This window comes from Pseudophryne corroboree, assembly GCF_028390025.1.
Source record: "Pseudophryne corroboree isolate aPseCor3 chromosome 7 unlocalized genomic scaffold, aPseCor3.hap2 SUPER_7_unloc_2, whole genome shotgun sequence".
Taxonomy (NCBI): Eukaryota; Metazoa; Chordata; class Amphibia; order Anura; family Myobatrachidae; genus Pseudophryne; species Pseudophryne corroboree.
The window spans coordinates 88,465-104,171 of NW_026967611.1; the positions used below are offsets into that span (position 1 = coordinate 88,465).

The 15,707-nt window shown below is 46.9% G+C and overlaps 6 non-coding genes across 6 annotated transcripts; all 6 read left to right on the plus strand.

Moving 5' to 3' along the window:
* The first annotated feature begins 12,272 nt into the window (after positions 1–12,272).
* Positions 12,273–12,436, plus strand: LOC134986043 (U1 spliceosomal RNA). Its single transcript, XR_010192074.1, has one exon. It is a non-coding gene; the product is annotated as a U1 spliceosomal RNA (small nuclear RNA).
* Positions 12,437–12,588: 152 nt separating this feature from the next.
* Positions 12,589–12,751, plus strand: LOC134986111 (U1 spliceosomal RNA). Its single transcript, XR_010192135.1, has one exon. It is a non-coding gene; the product is annotated as a U1 spliceosomal RNA (small nuclear RNA).
* A 674-nt stretch (positions 12,752–13,425) lies between these two features.
* On the plus strand, positions 13,426–13,589 carry LOC134986073 (U1 spliceosomal RNA). Its single transcript, XR_010192101.1, has one exon. It is a non-coding gene; the product is annotated as a U1 spliceosomal RNA (small nuclear RNA).
* Positions 13,590–13,741: 152 nt separating this feature from the next.
* LOC134986131 (U1 spliceosomal RNA) lies at positions 13,742–13,904 on the plus strand. The gene has a single exon (XR_010192150.1). It is a non-coding gene; the product is annotated as a U1 spliceosomal RNA (small nuclear RNA).
* A 670-nt stretch (positions 13,905–14,574) lies between these two features.
* Positions 14,575–14,738, plus strand: LOC134986078 (U1 spliceosomal RNA). The gene has a single exon (XR_010192106.1). It is a non-coding gene; the product is annotated as a U1 spliceosomal RNA (small nuclear RNA).
* Positions 14,739–14,890: 152 nt separating this feature from the next.
* Positions 14,891–15,053, plus strand: LOC134986161 (U1 spliceosomal RNA). The gene has a single exon (XR_010192176.1). It is a non-coding gene; the product is annotated as a U1 spliceosomal RNA (small nuclear RNA).
* The last annotated feature ends 654 nt before the right edge of the window (positions 15,054–15,707 follow it).

A 15,707-nucleotide genomic window follows, 5' to 3' on the forward strand; every position in this document is an offset into this window, starting at 1 on the left:
ATATTGACAGTATTGTTTTCTTTAAAAAATCCACTTAATTTTCTTTACCCTATTATTAAAATGGTAATTGACAAAAACAAACTACATTGTCACCAGAAGAGCAATACAAAATGTACAAGTGATATATTAAAATCATCTTTCCAGCTTGAATTTCAATGATGCATTGGGGCAACGATTTTGTGAGAAACATCTTCACCCTTAAATAAAGATTTTCTTAATTCCTTACCTGTGTGCTAATTAGATATCACCTTGTTTTCACATTAGGGTAATCTCCTGTTTGCGGTCAGCACACTCTTTGAGGGTTGCCGTATCCTGGGACGGGAGGGCTACCTTCTTGGATAAGCGTGTTATCCACGGGAGGATTCCCATCGTAACCTATCCGTTGATGGGAAAGGATACGCCATAAGAATCCTTTTGGAAATCTGCAGTCTTTTATCTGGAGATTTCCAAGCTTTTTCACATAACTCGTTCAGCTCGTGTGAGGGGGGAAAGGTTACCTCAGGCTTCTTTCCCTTGTACATATGTACCCTCTTGTCAGCGACAGGGGGTTACTCTGTGATGTGCAAAACATCTTTTATTGCCATAATCATAAATCGAATGGATTTTGCCAATTTTGGCTGTAACTTTGCATCATCGTAATCGACACTGGAGTCAGAATCCGTGTCGGTATCTGTGTCAACAAACTGGTATAGTGGGCGCTTATGAGACCCTGACAGTCCCTGCAACATAGGATCAGGCATGGGTTGAGACCCTGACTGTCCCAAAGCTTCTGCCTTGTCTAATCTTTTGTGCAATGAGTTTACACTAGCATTTAAAACATTCCACATATCCATCCAATCAGCTGTCGGCGGAGACACCACATTCATTTGCTCCCGCTCCTCTCTAATATAGCCTTCTTCCTCAGACATGTCGACACACGTGTACCGACACACCACACACACAGGGAATGCTTTTTCTGAAGACAGTTTTCCCACAAGGCCCTTTGGAGAGACAGAGAGGGAGTATGCCAGCACACACCCCAGCGCTATATAACCCAGGAATAAAACAGTAACTTAATGTTTGCCCAGTAGTGCTGCTGTATGTAATTTGCGAATTATGTGCCCCCCCCTCTTTTCAACCCTCTTGTCTAACATGGTATAAGCAGGGTAGAGTCCGGGGAGCTTCCTCTCAGCGGTGCTGTGGAGAAAAAATGGCGCTGGTGAGTGCTGAGGGAGAAGCCCCGCCCCCTCGGAGGCGGGCTTCTGTCCCGCTTAAACTGTAAAATTGGTGGGGGCTCATACATATATACAGTGCCCAGCTGTATATATGTTATATTTTTGCGAAAGAGGTTTATATTGCTGCCCAGGGCGCCCCCCCTGCGCCCTGCACCCTTACAGTGACCGGAGTATGTGAGGTGTATGGGAGCAAAGGCACACAGCTGCAGTGCTGTGTTTTACCTCAGTGAAGATCATGAAGTTTTTCTGCCGCCTCTGAAGTCTTCTTTTCTTCTCATACTCACCCGGCTTCTATCTTCCGGCTCTGCGAGGGGGACGGAGGCGCGGCTCTGGGACGGACGGCGAGGGTGAGATCCTGCGTACCAATCCCTCTGGAGCTAATGGTGTCCAGTAGCCTAAGAAGCAGGACCTTGCAACTCAGAGAGTAGGGCTGCTTCTCTCCCCTCAGTCCCTCGATGAGGGAGTCTGTTGCCAGCAGTGCTCCCTGAAAATTAAAAACCTAACAAAATACTTTCTGTCAGAAAGCTCAGGAGAGCTCCTGAAAAGCACCCAGTCTCCACTGGGCACAGTATCAAACTGAGATCTGGAGGAGGGGCATAGAGGGAGGAGCCAGTGCACACCCAGAACTAAAGTCTTTCTTAAAGTGCCCATGTCTCCTGCGGAGCCCGTCTATCCCCATGGTCCTTACGGAGTCCCCAGCATCCTCTAGGACTTTAGAGAAAATAGGATTTTAATACCTACTGGTAAATCCTTTTCTCTTAGTCCGTAGAGGATGCTGGGCACCCGTCCCAGTGCGTACTGTGTCTGCAGTTATTAAATGGCCCTTAACTCCAGAACATTTATGTGGAGACAACTTTCCTGACTTGACCATCTTCCTTGGATGTTTTCCCCCTGTGTGACTGCTCCCCAGCCTCGGAGGGTTGCATCCGTGGTCCCTAGGATCCCGTCCTGGATCCCAAACCATCGCCCCTCTAGGTGGTGAGAACTGTGCAGCCACCAATGGAGTGAGATTCTGGTCTTGGAAGACAGGATTATCCTCCGGTGCATGTGTAGGTGGGATCCGGACCACTTGTCCAACAGGTCCCACTGGAACACTCTGGCATGGAGCCTGCCAAACTGAATGGCCTCATAGGCCGCAACCATCTTCCCCAGCAACCGAATGCATTGATGGATTAACACTCTTGCTGGTTTCAGAATTTGTTTGACCAGACTCTGGATCTCCAGAGCCATTCCACTAGAAGAAAACCTCTTCTGTGTCCAGTATCACTCCCAAAAACAACAACCGCGTCATTAGGACCAACTGCGATTTTGGCAAGTTTAGGAGCCAACCATGTTGTTGAAGAACTGTCAGGGAGAGTGCAATGTTTTGCACCAACTGGTCCCTGGATCTCGCCTTTATCAGGAGATCATCCAAGTACGGGATAATTGTGACTCCTTGCTTGCGAAGGAGAACCATCATTTCCGCCATCACCCTGGTGAAAATCCTCGGAGCCGTGGACAGACCAAACGGCAACGTCTGAAATTGGTAATGACAATCATGAATTGCAAACCTCAGGTAGCTTGATGCAGTGGCTAAATGGGAACATGTAAGTAGGCATCCTTTATGTCTACCAAAACCATGAAATCTCCTTTATCCCCCGGACTGGAGATCACTACCCTGAGAGATTCCATCTTGAAATTTAATTTCTTTAGGTAGAAATTAAGGGATTTCAGATTTAAGATTGGTCTGACTGAGCCGTCCGGCTTCGGGACCACGAAGAGGCTTGAATAAAAACCTTCTCCCTGCTGACTAAGGCTGATTTGAACAATCGGTGAGGGGGAACTTCTTGAAACCCCAGTTTGTACCCTTGGGACACTATTTGTAAAACCCACGAGTCGAGGTCCGAATGAATCCAGAACTGACTGAAGAGTTTTAGACGTGCCCCCCAGTGGCGGAACTAGCGAGCAGTGGGCCCATGTGCGACAAAATGGCTTGGGCCCCCCTCCATCCCATCCCATCCAAGTCCACCCCCTCACCCCTGGAGAGGATCTGGTGAGGGGGGCCTGCTCAGGGAAGTGGATACCTAGCAACAGTGCCGTAACTAGACATTTTAGCAGTGTGTGTAAGAAACGGCATTGGAGCCCCACCCCTGCATGCAAAACAGGGGCAGTGCGCGCCGTAGGCGCGTGCAAAAAAAACATAGTGGCGTGGCTTCGTGGTTAAGGGGTGTGGCCACAAAATAATACCAATTCATAAAACGGTGCACAGTAGTCTCCATTATTCAAATTACGCCCCACAGTAGCACCACTACACCAGGTAGAGACCCTTTTACACCTTACGGCGGACAGCGTCCTCTTTTTACACATTACAGCAGACAGCGTCCCCTTTTTACACATTACGGCAGACAGCATCCCCCTTTTTTACACAACGGCAGACAGCGTGCCCTTGTTACACATAGCGGCAGACAGCGTACATTTTTTTCACATAACGGCAGACAGCCTGCCCTTGTTAAACATAGCGGCAGACAGCGTACACTTTTTACACATAACGGCAGACAGCCTGCCCTTGTTAAACATAGCGGCAGACAGCGTACACTTTTTTCACATAACAGCAGTCAGCCTGCCCTTGTTACACATAATGGCAGACATCGTACACTTTTTACACATTACAGCAGACAGCTTGCCCTTGTTACACATTACAGCAGACAGCTTGCCCTTGTTACACATTTTGGCAGACAGCGTGCCCTTGTTACACATTACGGCAGACAGCATCCCCCTTGTTACACATTACGGCAGGCAGATTCCCCCTTGTTACACATTGCGGCAAGCAGATTCCCCCTTTTTACACATTGCGGCAAGCAGCTTCCCCCTTTTTACACATTGCGGCAGGCAGATTCCCCCTTTTTACACATTGCGGCAGGCAGTCCCCCTTTTTACACATAGCTGCAGGCAGATTCCCCCTTTTTACACATAGCGGCAGGCAGATTCCCCCTTTTTACACATTGCGGCAGGCAGTCCCCCTTTTTACACATAGCTGCAGGCAGATTCTCCCTTTTAACACATAGCTGCAGGCAGATTCCCCCCTTTTACACATAGCTGCAGGCAGATTCCCCCTTTTTACACATAGCGGCAGGCAGATTCCCCCTTTTTACACATAGCGGCAGGCAGATTCCCCCTTTTTACACATAGCGGCAGGCAGATTCCCCCTTTTTACACATAGCGGCAGGCAGTCCCAAGAAAAACAAGAGAAGAAAGAAAGAAAGAAAGAAAGAAAGAAAGAAAGAAAGAAAGAAAGAAAGAAAGAAAGAAAGAAAGAAAGAAAGAAAGAAAGAAAGAAAGAAAGAAGAATTATACTTACCCTCTCCGCTGGCTCAGGTTCCTCGTGCAGCTTGACGATTCCCGGGCAGTAGAGAAGGAGGAGGAGGGAGGTAGAGGAGGGAGCCGCAGCAGCGCTGTGTTATTGGTGGAGGTGCTGCTGCTGCTGCCCCTCTGCTTCACTATAGGCTGTTCTCGGAAGACAGCCTATAGTGAAGCAGAGGGGCAGCAGCAGCAGCGCCTCCACCAGTAACAAAGCGCTGCTGCGGCTCCTTCCTTCACCTCCCTCCTCCTCCTCCCCCCCCTCCGTGCCGCTGCTCCTCTCATCTCCAAGCGACCCTCCTCCCTCTTCGTGTGTTACAGAGGCGGCAGCGTGTCTGGTGCTGCGGCTGCTGCCCGTAGTGCCCTGGCCTGATCTGTTCGTTACGACGGGCGGGCGGCTGGAGTCGCAGGACGCAGACCCGACGGGAGCGCTGGTGTGCGGCTGCGGCATGATACAATGAGTCATTGTGACTCATTGTAATGCCGGCGGCTGTGGGCCCTTGAGTGCGGCGGGGCCCCAGTGCAATGCACTGCCTGCCCTGCCAGTAGTTCCGCCCCTGGTGCCCCCCACTGGTGTGGGCTCCTGCAAGAGAGCCCCAGCGTCATGCAGTGGATTTGGCAGAAGCAGAGGACTCTGCTCCTGCGATCTTGAAGAGGCTTCTTGGAGTCAGCATCAGCATTCCCTTGGTGAATCCACAATGCCCTCCTATCCGAGACTGCCATGAAATTGGCCCGTGAGCACTTGTGCCCGGTGTAGGATTTTTAAATATGTGTAGTTTACTGTATGCAAGGGTTTAAAACCTTTTAGGAACTGAGATCTAAGGTGTATTACATGTAGTTTAAAAAAAAACAAAAAAGGTTTATTTTATGGCAGTAGTTTCCAAACTGGGGTTCTTGCACTGGTAGCATAGTTTGGTGGTCCAGGACCAATTAAAATTATTTATACTTTATTAAATTGGCAAAACCATTCCCTCACAACATAACTGAACCTGAGGATGACATGCTATAAACACAATTTACTTAATTTTATATTTTTTTCTGAATTTCTCAATGAAAAAAACTTTGGCCTAGGGGTGCCGTGAAACAAATTTTGATACTATTTATTTATATAGTGCTCTTTCTCCAACAGGACTCAAGGCGCTTGAGATATGGCTTCTGGAACTGAACACAGGATTCTAAATGTGGCTGTACCAAGGACCTATACAGTGGCATTACAGGTTGAGTATCCCTTATCCAAAATGCTTGGGACCAGAGGAATTTTGGATATCGGATTTTTCTGTATTTTGGAATAATTGCATACCATAACGAGATATTATGGTGATGGGACCTAAATCTAAGCACAGAATGCATTTATGTTTCATATATACCATATACACACAGCCTGAAGGTCATTTTAGCCAATATTTTTTATAACTTTGTGCATTCAACAAAGTGTGTGTACATTCACAGAATTCATTTATGTGTCATATACACCTTATACACACAGTCTGAAGTTCATTTAATACAATATTTTTAATAACTTTGAGTATTAAACAAAGTTTGTGTACACTGAGCCATCAAAAAACAAAGGTTTCACTATCTCAGTCTCACTCAAAAAAGTCCGTATTTCGGAATATTCCGTATTTCGGAATATTTGGATATGGGATACTCAACCTGTATTACTTTTTTCTGCTACTGGTTCTTTACCTATGCAAACAAGCATCTGACTTGCCTTTCCTATTGCTTTGTTACATTGCTCACCTGAAATAGTAATACTTAGATAGCTTTCCTCTTGCCATTATAATGCCCTTAATATTATAGTTAGCCTTTGTATTTTTGAGACGTGTATGATTTTGCATTTTTTGGCATTAAATGTTGCCATGTTCTTGACCATTCCTCTAGTCCAGGGGCGGAACTGCCAGAGACAACGGAGTCAGTTGCCGCCGGGCTCCAGCCCTAAAGGGGCTTCCTCCATTGCCCTCCGGCTGTTACGTGCCCTTCCTACTAAATAGACAAAGGCGCTACCAGCAGGGTCTCGCAGTTTGTACATTCCATGCCGTAACACCCTTCTTTCCACCTTTTTCAAGACCCAGCCCAGCAGCCTCGCCGCTGCCACCACCGCTAGCTGCAGCACTGCCAGCGGTGGGGTGCCCCTGCTTCTTCTCACACCACAGATAGCTGGGCAGCACTGCAACTGCCTGCCTGATTGCTCCGCCCCCTTCCGGCTCCAAAGCACCTCTGCTGCCCAGTGATCCAGGAGCCTGCTGCTAGGAAGAAGTGGCCGAGCTTCAGCAAGCGAGTCTGGACACTGGCGGAGGAAGCCATGATAACCAGATAATGGGGAGTGGAGAGCCAGTTCCAAGGTAATACTTTATACAGCTGGTTGAGATCCTGGTCGGTGGATATGGATTCCAAGAAAACCCTGGAGGTGCTTCCTTTCAAGGGAGACACTCTCTTTGGAGAAGACCTCAATAAGATTGTAGCTGATCTGGCTACTGCTAAAACAGCTTGCCTACCTAGTATGACTCCTACCACGCAGAAGGCTAAAAGTACTTTCCCTTGGCCCTTTCATCCTCAAGGTAAAGCGTACCCAAGGTCAGGCATACCCAAAGCAAGCTCATGCTTCCAGACCTGCCAAGCCCAGACTGAAGCAAGCCTGGGCTGCCCATCAGCCTGCTTCCAAAACGGACAAGCCTGCCGCATGACGGTGCAGGCCTCCCTCTGGGGGATCCCAGGGTGGGGGGCCCGACTTCTAGGTTTGGCATAATTCTAAGCTAGAGAATTCTGTTTGGAGCTCACCTTGTACTTCGTGAAGAAATAATCAGCATTGTGGCTGAGCAGATACATGTAGTGTGTGGCTGCAAACTGCATGGATCTGCTGCGTTGTAATACTTTTTTTTTCAAAGTACCAATAGCTTCATATAATGTTCACAATTTTTATGCAGGATCAAATAGCTCAATAGGTAGGGTGTTTGATTAGAATTCAACAGGTTATAGGTTTGAATCCTGGGTATGGTAGTTTGAGATGTGTTATTTAATAAAGTATGTTGTTCTTACTGCCGGCATCCTATCACCTGGGATATCATACTAAATAAATGGAGTTGATCAATTTTTTTTATTTTTTTTTTAAACTAGGGACAATTTCCAGATACTTTTCTTTATAACTGAGATTGCCCCCTGGAACTTCACATCAGTTGACAACTATGCATGAGTGGGCAGTGCTTGCTCTGGATCTGCCCACCCATTTATGTGCCGTCATAAAAGAAAGCACAACTGACAGTTATCCTGGGCGTACACTACACAATTATCTGTCAGGCTATCTATCCAGTCTGGATGGATGGAATGAAAATCTGGTAATGTATAGGAGCAAATGTCAATTAACCATTTGCTCCCAAACACTAGAAAAGTGGTCAAAAATGGTCATTACACAAATTAGTTAAACCCAAAATTTAACCAATTTGTTTAGGGGACCATTTTTGTCCATTTTCTAGTGTTTGAGAGTAAATCGTTGATGGTCATTTGCTCACATAGATAACCGGATTTCTATTCCAACCAGCCAGTGTTGGAGATATGGTCTGCCAGATTACATAATGCATACCAGAGCCATAACTAGACTTTTTGGTGCCCTGTGACAGATAATTATATGCCCCCCCCCTCCCCATTTTTGCAATATGGACAAAAGGCGCATGCCTTGTGGGGAAGGGGCATAACAAGATTGGTCTCAGAGAAAGCACATGAGATATGAAGATATATCTAGTATACTTGACACTCAATGGTTTGTGGTATTGCCGGGGTGCCCTCCTTAAATGCATATACAGTCACACATGGCGTGTTTGTGCAAATGGCATATCAGCAGTCAGCACTAACTGGTGACATGCCATTTGTACAAGTAAGCCATGTGTGACTAATATATAAACATACTTTATTAAATAACACCTCAAACTATCATACCCAGGATTCAAACCTATAACCTGTTGAATTCTAATCAAATACCCTACCCATTGAGCTACTTGATCCTGCATCTATTCTAACCTCCAAAAACAGATTCAGTTGCATTTTCCAGCGTGTTTTGTTTGCGCCTTTGCAAATGTCTTACATCGACAAACTTATTTAGTACTATTTTGCAAATAGGGTTACATTGTCGCAACATTGTGTTCCCTAATTGCTTGATTTTTTTTAAATGCAACAATTGATAAAGACACCTGATAATTGCTCTGTGGAGTCTTATTTTGTGTCTACTTCTTATCTACATTTAATTCCCTACCTCTAATCAAGGCATTTTTAAATGCTGGGGGCTGCCAGGACGTGAGGCCTACCTAGACTTTAGATCTGAATTTGAATGTACTTGTGAACTAACTTAATTTCCTACTTCTAAATTCATTCCTAAATTCACTACTTACATTAATCCTGTAGTTGGGCATTTTGAGCCTTCAATTGTGGGCATTGTTTTGTGTCCAGACCAGCAGCTGGTGGTGTGCATTTGCTGGAAAGGCATCGAAGACCTCCGATATGCTGCATCTCCTGATGTGTGTCTCCCTCAAGTGGCTGTCAGCAAATGCATGCTAGACACCCCATTCCAAGCTGATTGTGACATCACGGAACATGCATCATAGAACAGGCATGCTAGAATATGGGTCTTCAACCTGCGACCCTCCAGCTGCTGTGGAACTACATATACCAGCATGCCCTGCCTCAGTTTTAGCATACCTTAATAGCAAAACTGTGGCAGGGCATGCTGGGATGTGTAGTTTCACAGCAGCTGGAGGGCCACAGGATGAAGACCCATGTGCTAGAGCCAAGCCGCAGGTACATTGAATGCTAGCAAGCTGAATGTTTAAATCCTTTTTGTTCCGCAGCATTCCAATGCGGAAGATTCCATGGAACCAGAGATTATTCCATTGAGAAGGACATGCTGCCTGGATGACTGCACTGTGCAAATTAAGTCACGGAGCCAGTTGGCTTGTGGGTGGCACTGGTGACTGGGTATTTGGGTGGGCGGTGTGTCGGAGGTGGAGCACATGCAAATGAATGTGTATCATCCAGCTAGTGAGAGTGAAAACTCATGCAGGAGTGTGCCTGCTTGTCAGTGGGTTATGCACCTTGCCAGGCGTCAAATCTCCATGGAGCAGCTGGAGGGGACAAGAGCAGGTTTGCAAAATATAGATAGAAGAGCATATATGCTGGCGCATTCTCCATGATTGTGTCAGCTTATGTTTTGGTGCACTGCACTTTCCTTCACTAAGTTTTAGCCATTTTGGTTAAACGCAAGTGTAGTGGCTTCTCGCCCTTTTGGCTGTGATCTTGTATCGTGGTTGAAGGGTCTGCTGGAGGGATTGTTTTCTTCATTGGCGAGAGACTGAAGATATTCCAGGATGGAAGGCTTGGGAACACTATCCGTTTTTCAGTTGTGGAAGAGTTGAAAGACCGGATTGGACTACATTCTATAGTAAAGGATATCTTTGTATTTATTAATCCTCCCTTTATATGTGTCTGTCTTTCAATAAAGCTTCGGGCTTGTGATTCCCTCACCCTCTTACACTCCACACACATAGCCTTATTAACTGTTGTATTATTGTATAGTTTAAATGTATAGTGCAGTTCATGATTTATAGTGTAGGCTGGCCTGTGCTGTAGTTCTTGAACTGTACTATACCGACAGCATTTGTATTGTGTTTTATCTGTGCTGCAACACAGTACTTATGTGTGTAATGTTTATGTATGTTTTTTTGCTTCTTTATGTCAATAAAGACTGCTTTTTCAATCCAATATCTGAAAACAATCAATGTTTATCTTTGATGGCAATAGAAGTGGTATGATATTTGCTGCTTTTGAAAGGCAATATCTGATATGTCCCCTATCTGGGAATCATATATTAAATGGCTTTTCAGAAAAGGGAGATGGTAGAAGAGCTTTCAGTACTTGTAGGACCGATGCACATTTCCTATTCTAGCCTCCAAAAACAGATTCAGTTGCATTTTCCAGCGTGTTTTGGATGCGCCTTTGCAAATGTCTTACATCGACAAACTTATTTAGTACTATTTTGCAAATAGGGTTACATTGTTGCAACATTGTGTTCCCTAATTGCTTGATTTTTTAAATGCAACAATTGATAAAGACACTTGATAACTGCTCTGTGGAGTCTTATTTTGTGTCTACTTTTTATCTACATTTAATTCTCTACCTCTAATCAAGGCATTTTTAAGTGCTGGGGGCTGCCAGGACGTGAGGCCTACCTAGACTTTAGATCTGAATTTGAATGTACTTGTGAACTAACTTAATTTCCTACTTCTAAATTCATTCCTAAATTCACTACTTACATGAATCCTGTAGTTGGGCATTTTGGGACTTCGATTGTGGGCATTGTTTTGTGTCCAGACCAGCAGCAGGTGGTGTGCATTTGCTGGAAAGGCATCGAAGACCTCCGATATGCTGCATCTCCTGATGTGTGTCTCCCTCAAGTGTCTGTCAGCAAATGCCTGCTAGACACCCCATTCCAAGCTGATTGTGACATCACGGTACATGCATCATAGAACAGGCATGCTAGAACATGGGTCTTCAACCTGCGACCCTCCAGCTGCTGTGGAACTACACATCCCAGCATGCCCTGCCTCAGTTTTAGCATACCTTAATAGCAAAAATGTGGCAGGGCATGCTGGGATGTGTAGTTTCACAGCAGCTGGAGGGCCACAGGATGAAGACCAATGTGCTAAAGCCAAGCCGCAGGTACATTGAATGCTAGCAAGCTGAATATTTAAATCCTTTTTATTCCGCAGCATTCCAATGTGGAAGATTCCATGGAAACAGAGATCCTTCCATTGAGAAGGACATGCTGCCTGGATGACTACACTGTGCAAATTAAATCACGGAGCCAGTTGGCTTGTGGGTGGCTCTGGTCACTGGGTGGTTGGGTGGGTGGTGTGTCGGAGGTGGAGCACATGCAAATGATTGTGTATCATCCAGCTAGTGAGAGAGAAAACTCATGCAGGAGTGTGCCTGCTTGTCAGTGGGTTATGCACCTTTCCAGACGTCAAATCTACATGGAGCAGCTGGAGAGGACAAGAGCAGGTTTGCAAAATATAGACAGAAGAGCTCTCCAGCCTAGTTTGCTGTCTGTTTCCACTTCTCTTTTCTTGAGCCGCTCCCTTCTATGCCCTTGCGCACTATCCTGACTTCTCCCATCTGCTTACTTTGTGCCTTCCAACGCACAATGCGAACTACAGGTAGTGCTGCAGGGCCCACACCCTTTTACTTGCCATACAGAGCAGCTCTGGAGCTGAAACAGTGCCCAGCTTCTGCAAGAAATCAGCTTGAATGCTTCAGGGGCTGGGGCATAGCCAACATGAGCCCCACACCGAAGGAGGGTGGAGGTGTTTAATGCGAACTAGGGGTCATCCAAGCGCCGCAAAAGGCCGCCATGCCCTGCACGCCCCTTTTCTCTTTTCATATGCAGACGAGGGTTGAAGCCAACTTTGACCCACTGCTTGGATGACATCACCATATGCAAATCCATCTGCTGCAGGCCTTCCCCCAGGAATGCTTGCACTAGTTGTTGCATTTGGTTTGTTGTTTGGGGGTGCTTCAGTATTAGGCAGCCTTCTGCCCTCCCATGTTCATCTGAAAATATGTGTTCTCCCTGCAGTTGTTGTCCCCAGATGAGAGTTCCCTTGTGCTGCCTCAGTTGAATCTTCTTTACTTGACAGAGATGTGCCTGAGCAGCGGCCCTCCCCAGCCCTATCCCAAATCATGCTTATTTTGCATAGGAGATACCATGGTCATGAAGATTGCTCTCCCAGGGTGAGGTTCATTCATTGCATTCTGGGTATGCTGACCCCTGTGATTTCCCCAAATGTGGGAAACTTGACTGCATTATTTGTGGTAGTGGGGGACTGTGTTTGTGCTTTCCTCTGGTCAGCTCTGGTAAAAGTCAGATTTCTTTGTCTCAGATCTTCCTCTAGCCTTGTTCTTCTTTCGAGAGTTCCCTTGTGCTGCCTCAGTTGGATCTCCTTTACTTGACAGGGGGGTGCCCAAGCAGCGACCCTCCCCAGCTCTAGCCCAACTCCTACTTACCTGCCAGGTGAGATACTATGATCATGAAGGTGCTTCTCCCAGGGCAAGGCTCACCCATTGCACTCTGGGTGTGCTGCCCCTGTGATTTCCCCAAATGTGGGAAACTTGACTGCATAATTTGTGTTTCCACTGGTCGGCTTTCATATAATTCAGATCTCTTTGTCTCAGGTCTCTCTCCAGCCTAGTTTGCAGTCTGTTTCCACTTCTTTTTTTTTGAGCCCCTCCCTTCTATACCCTTGTGCACTATCCTGACTTCTCCTCCTGTCTGCTTACTTTGTGCCTTCCAATGCACAATGCAAACTACAGGTAGTGCTGCAGGGCCCACAAACTTTTACTTGCATTACAGAGCAGCTCTGGAGCTGTTACAGTGCCAAGCTGCTGCAAGAAATCAGCTTGAATGCTTCAGGGGCTGGGGCATTGCCAACATGAGCCCCACACCGAAGGAGGGTGGGGGTGTTTAATGCGAACTAAGGGTCATCCAAGCGCCGCAAAAGGCCGCCATTCCCTGCATACCCCTTTTCTCTTTTCATATGCAGATGAGGGTTCCAGCCAACTTTGGCCCACTGCTTGGATGACATCACTGTATGCAAATCCGTCTTCTGCAGACCTTCCCCCAGGAATGCTTGTACTAGTTGTTGCATTTGGTTTGTTGTTTGGGGGTGCTTCAGTATTAGGCAGCCTTCTGCCCTCCCATGTTCATCTGAAAATATGTGTTCTCCCTGCAGTTGTTGTCCCCAGATGAGAGTTCCCTTGTGCTGCCTCAGTTGAATCTCCTTTACTTGACAGAGATGTGCCTGAGCAGCGGCCCTCCCCAGCCCTATCCCAAAGCATACTTATTTTGCATAGGAGATATCATGGTAATGAAGACTGTTATCCCAGGGTGAGGTTCATTCATTGCATTCTGGGTATGCTGACCCCTGTGATTTCCCCAAATGTGGGAAACTCGACTTCATTATTTGTGGTAGTGGGGGACTGTGTTTGTGCTTTCCTCTGGTCAGCTCTGGTAAAAGTCAGATTTATTTGTCTCAGATCTTCCTCTAGCCTTGTTCTATTTTCGAGAGTTCCCTTGTGCTGACTCAGTTGGATCTCCTTCACTTGACAGGGAAGTGCCCGAGCAGCGACCCTACCCAGCTCTAGCCCAACTCCTACTTACCTGCCAGGTGAGATACTATGATCATGAAGGTGCTTCTCCCAGGGCAAGGCTCACCCATTGCACTCTGGGTGTGCTGCTCTTGCGATTTCCCCAAATATGGAAAACTTGACTGCATAATTTGTGTTTCCCCTGGTCGGCTCTCGTATAATTCAGATCTCTTTGTCTCAGGTCTCTCTCCAGCCTAGTTTGCTGTCTGTTTCCACTTCTCTTTTCTTGAGCCGCTCCCTTCTATGCCCTTGCGCACTATTATGACCTCTCCTGTCTGCTTACTTTGTGCCTTCCAACGTCAATGCAAACTACAGGTAGTGCTGCAGGGCCCACACCCTTTTACATGCTTTACAGAGCAGCTCTGGAGCTGTTACAGTGCCCAGCTGCTGCAAGAAATCAGCTTGAATGCTTCAGGGGCTGGGGCATAGCCAACATGAGCCCCACACCGAAGGAGGGTGGAGGTGTTTAATGTGAATTAGGGGTCATCCAAGCGCCGCAAAAGGCCGCCATGCCCTGCACATCCCTTTTTTCTTTTCATATGCAGACGAGGGTTGAAGCCAACTTTGACCCACTGCTTGGATGACATCACCATATGCAAATCCATCTGCTGCAGGCCTTCCCCCAGGAATGCTTGCACTAGTTGTTGCATTTGGTTTGTTGTTTGGGGGTGCTTCAGTATTAGGCAGCCTTCTGCCCTCCCATGTTCATCTGAAAATATGTGTTCTCCCTGCAGTTGTTGTCCCCAGATGAGAGTTCCCTTGTGCTGCCTCAGTTGAATCTTCTTTACTTGACAGAGATGTGCCTGAGCAGCGGCCCTCCCCAGCTCTATCCCAAATCATACTTATTTTGCATAGGAGATACCATGGTCATGAAGATTGTTCTCCCAGGTTGAGGTTCATTCATTGCATTCTGGGTATGCTGACCCCTGTGATTTCCTTAAATGTGGGAAACTTGACGGCATTATTTGTGGTAGTTGGGGACTGTGTTTGTGCTTTCCTCTGGTCAGCTCTGGTAAAAGTCAGATTTCTTTGTCTCAGATCTTCCTCTAGCCTTGTTCTTCTTTCGAGAGTTCCCTTGTGCTGCCTCAGTTGGATCTCCTTCACTTGACAGGGGGGTGCCCGAGCAGCGACCCTCCCCAGCTCTAGCCCAACTCCTACTTACCTGCCAGGTGAGATACTATGATCATGTAGGTGCTTCTCCCAGAGCAAGGCTCACCCATTGCACTCTGGGTGTGCTGCCCCTGTGATTTCCCCAAATGTGGGAAACTTGACTGCATAATTTGTGTTTCCCCTGGTCGGCTCTCGTATAATTCAGATCTCTTTGTCTCAGGTCTCTCTCCAGCCTAGTTTGCTGTCTGTTTCCACTTCTCTTTTCTTGAGCCGCTCCCTTCTATGCCCTTGCGCACTATTCTGACCTCTCCTGTCTGCTTACTTTGTGCCTTCCAACGCACAATGCAAATTACAGGTAGTGCTGCAGGGCCCACGCCCTTTTACATGCTTTACAGAGCAGCTCTGGAGCTGTTACAGTGCCCAGCTGCTGCAAGAAATCAGCTTGAATGCTTCAGGGGCTGGGGCATAGCCAACATGAGCCCCACACCGAAGGAGGGTGGAGATGTTTAATGCGAATTAGGGGTCATCCAAGCGCCGCAAAAGGCCGCCATTCCCTGCACATCCCTTTTTTCTTTTCATATGCAGACGAGGGTTGAAGCCAACTTTGACCCACTGCTTGGATGACATCACCATATGCAAATCCATCTGCTGCAGGCCTTCCCCAGGAATGCTTGCGCTAGTTGTTGCATTTGGTTTGTTGTTTGGGGGTGCTTCAGTATTAGGCAGCCTTCTGCCCTCCCATGTTCATCTGAAAATATGTGTTCTCCCTGCAGTTGTTGTCCCAAGATGAGAGTTCCCTTGTGCTGCCTCAGTTGAATCGCCTTTACTTGACAGAGATGTGCATGAGCAGCGGCCCTCCCC